We start from the raw sequence: 12,839 nt of genomic DNA on the forward strand, positions 1-12,839 counted from the left end.
CAGTATCACAGTATCACAGTATGTTAGAGATTGGAAGGGACCTCAAAAGATCATCTAGTCCAATCCCCGTCCCGGAGCAGGAACACATAGATAAGGTTACACAGGAATGTGTCCAGGCGGGTTTTGAATGTCTCCAGAGAAGGAGACTCCACAACCTCCCTGGGCAGCCTGTTCCAGTGTTCTGTCACCCTCACTGAGAAGAAGTTTCTTCTCAAGTTTAAGTGGAACCTCTTGTGTTCCAGTTTGCACCCATTGCCCCTTGTCCTATCATTGTTTGCCACTGAGAAGAGCCTGGCTCCATCCTCGTGACACTCCCCCTTTATATATTTATATGCACTAATAAGGTCACCCCTCAATCTCCTCCAAACTATAGAGACCCAGCTCCCTCAGTCTTTCCTCATAAGGGAGATGCTCCACTCCCTTAATCATCTTAGTTGCCCTGCGCTGGACTCTCTCCAGCAGGTCCCTGTCCTTCTTAAACTGAGGGGCCCAGAACTGGACACAATATTCCAGATGAGGTCTCACCAGGGCAGAGTAGAGGGGAAGGAGAACCTCTCTCGACCTACTAACCACCCCCCTTCTAATACACCCCAGGATGCCATTGGCCTTCTTGGCCACAAGGGCACAGTGTCGGCTCATGGTCACCCTGTCATCCACCAGGACCCCCAGGTCCCTCTCCCCTACACTGCTCTCTAACAGGTCGTTCCCCAATCTATACTGGAACCTGGGGTTGTTCCTGCCCAGATGCAGGACTCTACACTTTCCCTTGTTATATTTCATCAAATTACTCCCTGCCCAACTCTCCAGCCTGTCCAGGTCTCGCTGAATGGCAGCACAGCCTTCTGGCGTGTCGGCCACTCCTCCCAGCTTAGTGTCATCAGCAAACTTGCTGATAGTACACTCAATTCCCTCATCTAAATCATTGATGAATATATTAAATAATACTGGTCCCAGTACCGACCCTTGAGGCACTCCACTAGATACAGGCCTCCAACTAGACTCCATCCCATAGACTACAACTCTCTGGCTTCTCTCCTTCAGCCAGTTCACAGTCCACCTCACTACCCCATCATCCAGACCACACTTCCTCAATTTAGCTGCAAGGATGCTGTGGGAGACTGTGTCAAAGGCTTTGCTGAAGTCAAGGTAGACCACATCCACCGCTCTGCCATCATCCATCCACTGTGTTATTTCCTCATAAAAGGCTATGAGATTGGTCAAGCATGACTTCCCCTTGGTGAAGCCATGTTGACTGCTCCTCATAACCCTCTTATCCTTGATATGCCTTAAGATGGCACCAAGGATAAGGTGTTCCATCACTTTCCCAGGAATGGAGGTGAGGCTGACTGGTCTATAGTTACCTGGGTCCTCCTTGCCCTTTTTGAAGACAGGAGTGACATTTGCTTTCCTCCAGTCCTCAGGCACCTCTCCCGTTTCCCAGGACTTGGTAAAGATGATGGAGAGCGGTCTAGCAATGACCTCCGCCAGTTCCCTCAGCACCCGCGGGTGCATCCCATCTGGACCCATGGATTTATGGATGTCCAGATTGCTCAACTGGTCTTTAACCCATTCCTTATCGACTAAGGCAGTCAGATCCTCAGTGTCTCAACCTCCTCCTTAAGTTCAGCCACCAAGCTAAGCAGATCTTCTACCTGCTCACACCTCACACAGGTGGAATGCTGTCCTCCCTCCCCCGGCAGCAGCAGGCTCTGGCACTCCCTGCATCCAGAGACCTGAACAGCCACGGTTAGGGTCGGGGTCTCTGTCTGAGTTGCTACAGCCCTCTTACTGCTAGCTCTCTTCCTGGAGACGACCATATTGGTCAGCAACATGATCTACCTGTTCTTCCCTGCACCTGGTGGGCAGCAACATGTCGCTGCCCTCTCAAAGGCTTTTTCAAGTCGAGTGGCAGGGGGGTGGTCGCCGTCACCGTGGGAATGCCCCCCGCCACGTCAGCCGGTCTCTCGCAAGGGCTGCTGGGACTTCGGGAATCCAGAAGTGTCGGGAAATGTCGGGAATCGCGATGCCTCTGCGCTATCCCCGCTGATTCATTCTGATCTAGATTATCACAACATGCAAAGAACTTGCAAACCACTTTCATTGCATGTGTTCAACGACAGATATTCAGCAGGTTAGATATGTGCTGGCGGGGAGACATATCCTTCCTAAGAGATGCCCTCCTGACCACTATCCAGAAACAATGTATGAACCTGCAAGCCACCAGGTTGGATGGATTTTCCATTCCTTATGCAAATTGCAAAGTGTGCAGCAGATCATAATTACTCAGTCAGTGCAGAAGGCAAAGCTGATGTGTGTGGAAATACCCAACAGCATAGTTCATGGTCACCTGGCACAAGTTAAGGACCCAGTATTTTCGATAGCTTTGATGGTTGTACAGTACAATGTTAGGAACCAGAGCAACAGAGGTAAGGCATTGCTGCTGACAGTGTTGTAGTTGTTGCTTCATGTTTGAAACAGGAGCTTGATTATCAAAGGAAACAGCTACTGGAGTTCTGATCTCATATGCATCAGTATTGTTTAAAGACAGTAGGCTTAATGTAAACATGCATGAATCACTTCTGCTGAGACACTGCTGTCATTTCACTCTGTTCTTTTGATGGTGACGGCAGGCTCCCCGTGTTAGTCACTGGATTGCTCATGGATGGACTGGCAGTGTTTGAGCTGATATGTGTCCTGAATTCTGTGTCTCTTACATTAAATATCCCAGGTGGTGCACCAGACCTTGATTATAATTATGTTAATTGCAGTACTGAACTGCTTTGCTGGTCACTTGAAGGTTAGCGTTGACTGCTTTTGGATTACAACGTAAGCCCAGAAAAAGCAGGTTACTGAGCTGAACATAGCACCAGCTCCAGCAAGTGGCTCAGGAATGTAACCTCCTGCACCCAGAAATTTATGGGAACAGAAGTTGAGGAGATCAGACTGTATACCTATAATTCTGGGGGGTTTCTAACAATGGTGCATGTAGGCTCAAAAGCTGCCAACAACTGAAACTACGTGGACAACTTACTCTTATTTTTATGACCAATTTATTACAGATTGAGAAGCTGCCTCTCTTGTGCTTGAAGATGTCTCTTGAAGTTCTACTTGGTAAAGTAGAACTCTACCTTTTCCACTTCCACCTTGTAGATTATACAGTGATGCACCATACTGTCTGATGAAGTTTGTGTGAACATTGAAGGTAAATGACAGACAGAGATTAAAAGAGTCTACATGATACATGAGAGAGGTGTGATGAATTAGTAGTGAAGAGAGACCCGGACTAGACTTTCTGAACTTAGACCAAATTTTATAAGTTTTGCCTTGGATCATGCCTTCTTTGTGTGTTACACCTCAATTTAGCAGTCCCTCTGTGCTTTATTAGTCTAGGTATGAGTGGAGATACATTGATATCTTGCCATGTGGCAATGTTAAATGCATGTAGGTGCAGCTGTGTAACCTAAATACTTCGGAATAATGTGGCAGACTGACCTTGATGTAATCACTCAAGCATTTTCAAACAGGGCAGTTGTATAAATCATTGTCTCGTATTTGCGACAGATATTTTTCTAAGGCAAATGCATCCAGGCAGCCAAGCTCATTTTACACAGACATTAGCTCAAACAGGCAGCAGATAATAACATTTTTCCATTTCAAATCTATATTTGATATGAAGGAGCAATCTAGGCATAATGGTTATATCTCATTACAGTGTATTTGATCACCTCTTAAGGAGCTCTAATTGAGATAGATTCTTACAGATTCTTAACATAGTGTACTAAGAGGAGAAATGATTTACAAGCACTATCCACATTTAACTCTGGAATAGCTGCACTACCCACAGCTCTGTCTTGCAATATTTTTACTATGCAATAATACCACCACTTGAAACAAACTGTCCTGGTTTTGACTGGGACAGAGTTAATTTTCTTCCTAGCAGCTGATGCAGTGCTGTGGTTTGCTTTAGTCTGAGAACAATGCTGATAACACACTGATACTGTAGTGTTGCTCAGTAGCACTTACCCTGATCAAGGACTGTTCAGTCTCTCCTGCTCTGCCAATGAGGAGGGACACAAGAAGCTGGGAGGAAGCAGAGACAGGACACCTGACCCAAACTAGCCAAAAGGGTATTTCATACTACAGCATGTCATGCCCAGTATAAAAACTGGGGGACTCAGCTGGAAGGCCCAGATCGCTGCTCAGGCTGGGCTGGGTGTCAGTCAGTGTGTGTGGCAAGCAATTGTATTGTGCAGCACTGATGTTTGTTGTTCATTTCTTTGTTTTATTCCTCTCTCTCTTTATTTCCTTTTATTGTTATTATTATAATTGTCATTATTATATTTTACTCAATTTCAATTATTAAACTATTCTTATCTCAGACCACCTGATTTTTCCTTTTTTTTCATATTCACTTCCTCATCGTACCTGTGGTGGGGAGGTAATGAGCAAGCAGCTGTTTACTACTTAATGCCAGCTAGGGTTAAACCATGACACAAGCTTATCAGAGCACTTAATCATATACTTAATTCCCACAGAGGTCAGCTGGATTTAACCTATTTCTAACATCTCCACTCAGCTAAGATCTTAAAGCATTGTAAATTATAGTAATGTAATTCAGGAAGAATCAGGTAACTGTACCAGGCTGCTGGAAAGCCATTCTCTATGGAAGTATGCTGGCAGACGCAATACCGTGTTCATGGCAATAAAGAATACATTAGTAGTACAAAGCGAAACCTGACAGACTGTAGTTTTGGCTCATCCTGAACTAAATGTATTCAAATGATCACTTGCAACATACGAAGACCTTGCAAACCACATTCATTGCATGTGTTCAAAAGCAGATGCTCAGCAGGTTAGGTGCTTCAGTGGTACCAAGAAGAGGAGCTCTCATTCAACTTAAAGATGGTAATTGCATATATAATGGCAGCATGCAATATTGAAAATTCAGCTATGTGCTGTGTTAAACATTATTCTTCGTTTTGTATTAATGTAAAAATTCAAGCAAGTTTCACTAGGCAAAGTCCCTGATATTTTTTTAAATAAATTTATTTGCTTGAAGGTTCTTGTTTGATAGCCACTAGTCTAGTGTCTGTGTTTGTTTTGTCTGTGAAGTCTGTGTTTAAGACAGGCTTAAACCTTTACATGCATTCAGTAATGTCTGCTCCAAGTAATCTTTCATGGTAGTAACCATAAGGGAATATTTTGTCCTTCTTCATGTTTTCAAAAGTTTGGTTTTCCGTTTTTTGCTATTTTCCATTTGCTTAGAGTAACAATAATCTAGTTTTACACAGCGCATGCTTTTTTTAAATTGTAAGATTTTTTCAGCAACATAGTTGATCTCTTAGTTGAGAATTGCTTGTCAAAATTTATATCGGCAATATTTCAAAGAGAACTGCTCTGATTGTTAGCTTTTCTTACTACTTGTGTATGTGTGCATATGTGTATATGTGTGCATACACAAGTTATAAGAATACATGTTGCATATAAAGAAGTTAGAAGTACCTCCAGTTACCATAAAAGATCAAGCGCATAAATGTTGGAAAGTAACATACTGGTTTTCTGTGCACGCTTAATTTAATTATCGTGTATAAACATAACCGTCCTGTAATTATTCATGAATATATAAAAGATTTTCCACAGGACTTTCCTTGTTTACTGTAGGTGAAAGAAACTCAGTTAATAAACAGATTTCCAATGTACAGTTTTCCTCATACATCTGCATGATTTAGGCATATTCCTGAATTCAAATGTGTCTCTACATGAACAATGGCTACTTTATTTTTTGCTTTCTTCCAAGACACCCATGCCAATAGTGGCTTAAACTTTCAAATTAATAAAACCAAATAAATTTTCACAGAAACACCAGAAGTTCTTGTTCCCATTTGCAGATAGGGTACTGAGTCTGTGAGAGAGTAAACGTTACTGACTTTGGAGAGTTTGCTTCAGTTAAAATAGCTATAAGCAGTTTTTCAGGGTGTTGAAATGTTCCACATGTTCTATATATGTAATGTTTTACTCGTCGTGTTGTAAGAACTGTGTAAGATGTGTAAATCAGAACCAGAATCTTTATTTGACCAGTAAGAGAATGAGAAATACATGGCGAATGAGAAACTAGAAAGATCTTGAGTTAAAATCTTGTTTAGCATCACCTGCAAACTCAGTGTCAGATCCTCGAGTAGAATGTTTGTTCCTACAGTGTTCTTCAGGTTTGTTTTCCTTTTTTTTTTTTTCTTCCATTACATCCTTGTAATAAAGCACATAGATCTTTAATCACCATGTATCCCTAGTTCATTCCTCAAGCGTACACGATCTGGTATGCTGGAAGAAGCAGAGTTCTTTGGGAAAAATGCTTTCTGATAATGTAGTTAGCGACTGTATTGCAGCACACATGCACCAGGGGGCAACTTTCTTCAGCTATGATTACAGAAAAGTTTCTCTTTGGAGAACTGGGCTAGTAATCACAAGAAAAAAACGAGGATGAATTTGGGAAATGTTAAATTTGTGATTATTTTGGAAAGGAATATTTGATTAAAGATTATTCTGAATGAAAGGGGATCTCTTTGAGGACAAGGGATATGAGATGATGTGTTGAGAAGAAAGACCAGTTTTTGGCCTATGCTTTCTGCAGGTTTCAATTTCTTTTATTTTCTAAGAGAAACTAATTTTGAGTTAATTTGCTTGGAATAACCTGTTGCAAAGCTGGATCTGTGAAATGCCTGAATTAGGTAGTATTCAATAGCTGTTGCTCAAAGATGACGGGGCAGGAATTTAGTGCTCGGCAAACCAAAAGTTTGAAGGAACCATTTATCTGTCAGGAATAAATTTTATAATCTGTCTGAGGATATGCTTTACTTCAGTTTGTAATATATGCATGTCAGCAAACTGGCTGTGGCAAACAGCTACATGCTCTATTTTGTGGATACCTAGTACATTTCCTTGCAAACCACTTGTGTTTGCTGTTATTCTTTACCTACAAAACATTTTGAACAAGACAGACAGAGGTGCCTCAGGTAGAATCAAGGATTGACTGTGTATGGTTCAACATAAATATCACAACAGGCCAAAAGCTTAGAAATTAAGAAGGTAAAGCAGAGAAGGGATAATAGATAAGGAACAGCAGTGTCTTCATATTGCCAGTACAAGATGTAGTGTTCACTACTGACATACGAACTTTGCATCACATAGGGCAAATCATAAACTCTTTTCTAGTTTGACCAATTCCAATACTACACTCAAGCAGAGTGAGAACAGAACCTTTTCTATTATTTTTCTTATGAAGGAATAATTAAAAAAAATAACTTTATTTAAGTGTCAGTTTTGAAGTTTTCTTTTTCTAAACTAGGGAAACATATGTCCCATCTTACTGTGTAATAGAAATTCTATGTTTGGCCTTGGTCTTCCTCTACAGAAGTGGATTCAGTTGATTGTTTATCTAGTGTAATTATACATAGATAAATAATGAAATATGACAATGGGTAAGCATCATTTTATTCTGCGTGAGGAATTATTTACCAGTAATGCCTAAACACCTAACTAATAGGAAGTCTGGAGATGGTGGATTCCAGAGGATGCTGCAAAACCTACCCACAGTCTGTGCAAGCCTCAGGCTGGACTAAAAAAGTCCGGGGAAAAGCTGGTGGCCAGGGAGAAATTGCTCCAACGTGTCAGTCCTAGACATAATTGCCAATGTTTGGGACAAAGAGGAGGAGAAATTACTGCATCAGATTCCCATTTGCATGTGGTGCTGACTGGTCATACTGGGTTAAATGTAGACAGACATTTGGGTGGCTTAGAGCAGCTGCAGGTAAAAGTGCTTACAGCAAACAGAGAGGCAGCATTTTGACAGACAGAGGTCATGGAAAGAGTTTGGATCCCTCAGCCACACAAGGGAAGACCAAACTCAAAGAATTTTGGCACTGCTTGTCTCTTTTAGGCCACAGCGAAATCAGGAAGCAATGGATAGCCAGGAATTAACGTCACTGGTGAGGTGACTTAATCCTTCTGAAAGAAAGTTTAATCACTAAAAAGATATATACAAACACAGCTCCACTTTGCAGATCAACCAGAATTTGTGGGAAATACAGTGCATATTTACTAATACTTAGTTTGAGTCACTTCAGTGTTTAACAGTTTATTTTTGTTACTTGGCATCCAGGGTTTCCTTGCCTGGGTCCTTTCCTTACTTTAACTAAATACGGTTTAATTCTCTATGGGAATAAACACTTCTTTTTTTTTTCTTCATTAAAAAAAAAAAATCATCCCTATTTTCTATTAATCTGATGTGTAATACTTTAGAAATTTTAGGGATCATCCTTAGTCTTTTTCTTGAACACAGGATGGCAGCACTAAGCATCAAGCCAGTGGCTCTCAAGTGTTTCCCAGGATCTTGGAGAGAGAAATGAGGAACACGATGAAACACTCCTATAAGCCCCAGATGCAACTGCAGGGCTCTCAGTATCTCTTTTCTTCTTTTGTTTGGAGTCTCATTTCTTAAGTAGAGTGTGAATTCTGATTTCAGGTTTGTTAGCAAATGGAGTCTCTGACTTGCTACAGCTTGACTTCAGTGACCCAAAACAATGACAGTGTTTACTTTTGCTGAAAGTGGCAGGAATTATTCAAGTGAAAGAAAGGACTTTTTTTAGGCTGTAAAGGAGGAAATAAAATAGGATGCAGCAACCAGTAGACTAAGAGGATTAATTGTGCAAATACACTCCAGAATTTCTTAAGGAACAGTGACAAGTGAGTATCAGGACCAAGTCTTTCAGTTGTATTTCAGGTATGAAGCATGAGGAGAAAAACTAATTTTCATCACATTTAGATAGGATACATTTTACTTACAAAATTATCTTAATGCTCGCAGTTGAGAATGCTTGAAGTTACTTTAAGAGATAATGCTAATTTTATTGAGTGATGTGTTAAAATAATGTCTTTCAAATATAGTGATTTTAGCATTATGATTGAAAATGTGACAGAACTAGTCCATGCCTTATAAAATATACTATAAAACTTCAAATGCACAATATATGTGAATTTTGGGGAACTTTGGCTTTCACAAGATATAAAGTATGACTTTACTTTTCTTCCTCTGTAGAAATGCTTTCATGTTATAAAGTATTTATTCTAAAATATGACCAATATTGTTCTATGAAATTACTCATTTTTATCAATTAATGGAAAATATTTAATGGCTCTTTCTTTCTTTCCTCAAACAAGCTGAGGTTAGTATTTTTTTAGGCTTGCATTTGGACAACTAAAGTATGACAAGCCACATTTATTGAAAATTTAAATATTGATGAAACTAGTGCATTTTGCTTACATTTATTATGATTCTTCTCTTCTTTTAAAATCCTACCAGGATTACATCCTGAGTTTTATTAGTGTCTAGCCATTTGGAATCCTGGTGACAAGTTAAAGATCTCCTTAAATGCCCTGTAAGTATTCACTTGAATCCTATGTTGTGTAATGTGCCTGCTAGCAGGAGTGATTATGACTGACTAATGCATCTAAACAGAAGCACCAAAAAGCCACAACTCTGCCACTATGTGTAGCATGCATAGAACCATATCCTGTGTATTAGATTGTCCTAGATACCTTCATTTAAGCAGACTCAATCAAATTCTCTTAGGTATAAACTTCAAAAGATGTAATTCTTTTCAGAAATCAAGCTGTTCTCACAGAATATTAATGAGGTTTGATCATTATGATTGTAAATGGCAATTTCACAACATATAGAGTGACTATGATTTCTCCTAAGCTATTTAAACACTATTATCCTGACTTTTATAGCAAAATAAACTGGGCTGGTACTCATGTTCTCTTGAATTAATGTATTCCTGAACATGGGAATGGCAGTTTTATCCTTTGTACATCTATGAATGTAATCTTTTTAATTTGATGCGTTACTTATATTTCTGTGTTAATATTATGTCTTTAAAGCAAGCACCCTCCTCCACAGTAGTGTTACACCAAAAAAAAAAAAAAAAAAAAAAACGATTAAGTATACTGTGGGAGAAAGTACAGTATGCAAAGGTGTTTCCCTCAAAACACTAAGGAATATCTCTATATAATCACATTAATAAATTGACCACTGAAGAAGACAATAAGGTGCAAAGAAAGTGAATGAACTCCTCTGGCACAGGTACAACAAAATGATCCCTTGTTTGGGATTGGTTCAGGAGAGAGTTATCTCTGAAGAAACCTGTTTTGGCAACTTTTTCAGTGATTGGACAATCTAATTCTGGTTTTGTGGTGTATGAAAAATGAGAATAGGCAATATACTGCATATCTGTTATGGTGGATTCTGAGATAGAAACTTAGGCCAAAGTAGAGTGTGTCATACATAAAACAGCTTAATGGAGTGGGCACGGGCATATTCAAATATTTATTTTACAGGTAAAAAAATTCTGTGCACAATTCTTCCAGGAAGTTATTTGTGCTAGTAGAAAAACGCATTTATTTTCCATGTTATTAATTTTTCAGTTTTGTGCTAATTTCAGCATGGAAATTTCCATAGCTCAGTTTGCACCTTCAAAATGCAAAATTTAATGTGAATTAGAAATGAAGATGTGGATTTAGATCTGTGGATTTGCACAAAATAATATAAGGTGGTGTTTGACCCAGCATCCCTACAGAAGTGAGTAGATAATGATCAGTAATGGGCTTAGTTGTAAGGGTTTTATTGGCACTAAAATTAAACATTTTGTGATGCCCTTCCTTGAACTGATGGCTAGAGATGGTTGAATGTTGCCATAATAGAGTAACAAATGACTGTAAGTATTGTAGGGTCTGGCTCTGGTTTAACTGTTCATTTTCAGGCTGTTAAACTTTCCTTTGTGTGGTAACTGTGTATTGTTGATCAACCTATTTATTCATCCAAATTTCATCTGAGAAATGGGACATCCAACAAGGTAATGGTTGAGCTTGTGAAACAACTAAAAAGAAACATGTAAAAATCAACAGAATACATGTGTCAGAAAATGGCCTTGAAGTTAAATATTTTTCACTGCCTGCTGCTTTATAAACATGTGCCTTTCTTCTGTCAGATTGAATACCTTCAATTTCTTCTGCAGTTGCTGGCAATTTGTTTGTATACTTAGTCTCCCATTTTTCCTCTTCTTGTGTGAACTGCTTTTATAAGATCAGTACCATTGCTTTTGCAAAAGTGTGCTGAGTGGAGTGTACTAGTGGCTGTGCAACCCAAGACAGTGGCAGGATTTCACTGAGCGTGATAATAAATGAAATCAAAACTTGAATACATCTAGTGTTTTATACAACTAGCCTACACTAGCAAGTTAGCATATGCTGTTGGTGAACTGCAGGAAGTTAACATTTATTTTAATGAGCTTTATTATATCACACCTGAACATACCATTATGATATGTAAGCGATAGCTACTTCTGTAGTAGTCTGCGAATGACCTAACTTCGATTTGTTTGCATCTTAATAGGCTAGAAAGAGAAATACAACTAAGCCAACAGAAAAAAGTAAGAATCAAAGAATCATAGAATACATTAGTTTAGAAGGGATCCATAAGGGTCATTGAGTCAGACTCCCTGGTCCTCGCAGGACTACATATACCTAAAGTAACCTAAAAGTGTTGTCCAGGCACAACTTGAACTCTGGCAGGCTTGGTGCTATGGGCACTTCCTGGGGAGCCTGTTCCAGTGAGCCACCACCCTCTCAGTGAAGAGCCTTTTCCTGATGTCCAACCTGAACTTCCCCTGATGCAGCTCCATTCCATTTCCTCATGTCCTATCTCTGGTCACCAGAGAAAGGAGATCAGCACCTCCTCTTCTGCTGCCATTCTTGAGGAAGCTGTAGATTACCATGAGGTCATTCCTCTGTCTTCTCTTCACCAGGCTGTGAAGAGTCAAGACAACAAAACTGGAGGCACAAGAAAATGAAAATTAAATTGTCCTGGTTTCAGCTGGGACAGAGGTGTGGGTTTTTTTCTCTCATTCTTAGTGGCTGGTGCAGTGCTGTGGTTTGGCTTCAGTCTGAGAACAATGTTGATAACACAATTATTATAGGGTTACTCAGTAGCACTTACCCTGATCAAAGACTGTTCAGTTTCTTGTGCTCTGCCAGTGAGGAGGGGCGCAAGAAGCCAGGAGGAAGCAGAGTCAGGACACCTGACCCAAACTAGCCAAAGGGGTATTCCATACCACAGCACATCATGCCCAGTATAGAAACTGGGGGCAGGTGGCCAGAAGGGACTGATTGCTGCTTGGGTCATGCTGGGTATCAGTCGGTGATTAGATTTTTGGTTTATCTCTGTTATTGTTATTTAGCTTTTCATTATTATGATTAGTATTGTATTGTACTTTATTTTAATTATTAAACTGTTCTTGTCTCAACCTGTGCGCATTACCTTTTTATTTTCTGATGATTCTTCCCATCCCACAGAAGTTCAGGCAGAAGTTCTTCCCTGTGAGGCTGATGAGGCCCTGGCACAGGTTGCCCAGAGAAGATGTGGCTGCCCGATCCCTGGCAGTGCTTGAAGTGGCCTCGTCTAGTGGTAGGTGTCCCTGTCCATGGCAGGGCTTTGGAAATGGATGAGCCTTAAGAGCCCTTCTAACACAAACCTTTCTGTGATTCTATGATCTGTGTGGCAGCCCAGTTTCACCAGGTCAGTTATACTTTGGTTTGCAGACAGATTTTAGTGTTTGCATGGTATACCAGTAGAAGAGACACTGAATCTAGCGCAGCTAGCAGGTTCAGATCCAAAATCTGTGAAATACGATCTAGTGATGGAGATCAGACATGAAATACTCATTCATGATATACTTCTACCTCACAAGAGTTTCAGTTATTGTCAGTGCTCTTTATAAAGCTGAAAT

The sequence above is a fragment of the Neopsephotus bourkii genome, unplaced genomic scaffold (genome assembly GCF_033783945.1).
Source record: "Neopsephotus bourkii isolate Nb327-2 ecotype Australia unplaced genomic scaffold, CSIRO-AGI_Nbou_v1 NB_869, whole genome shotgun sequence".
Lineage (NCBI taxonomy): Eukaryota > Metazoa > Chordata > Aves > Psittaciformes > Psittacidae > Neopsephotus > Neopsephotus bourkii.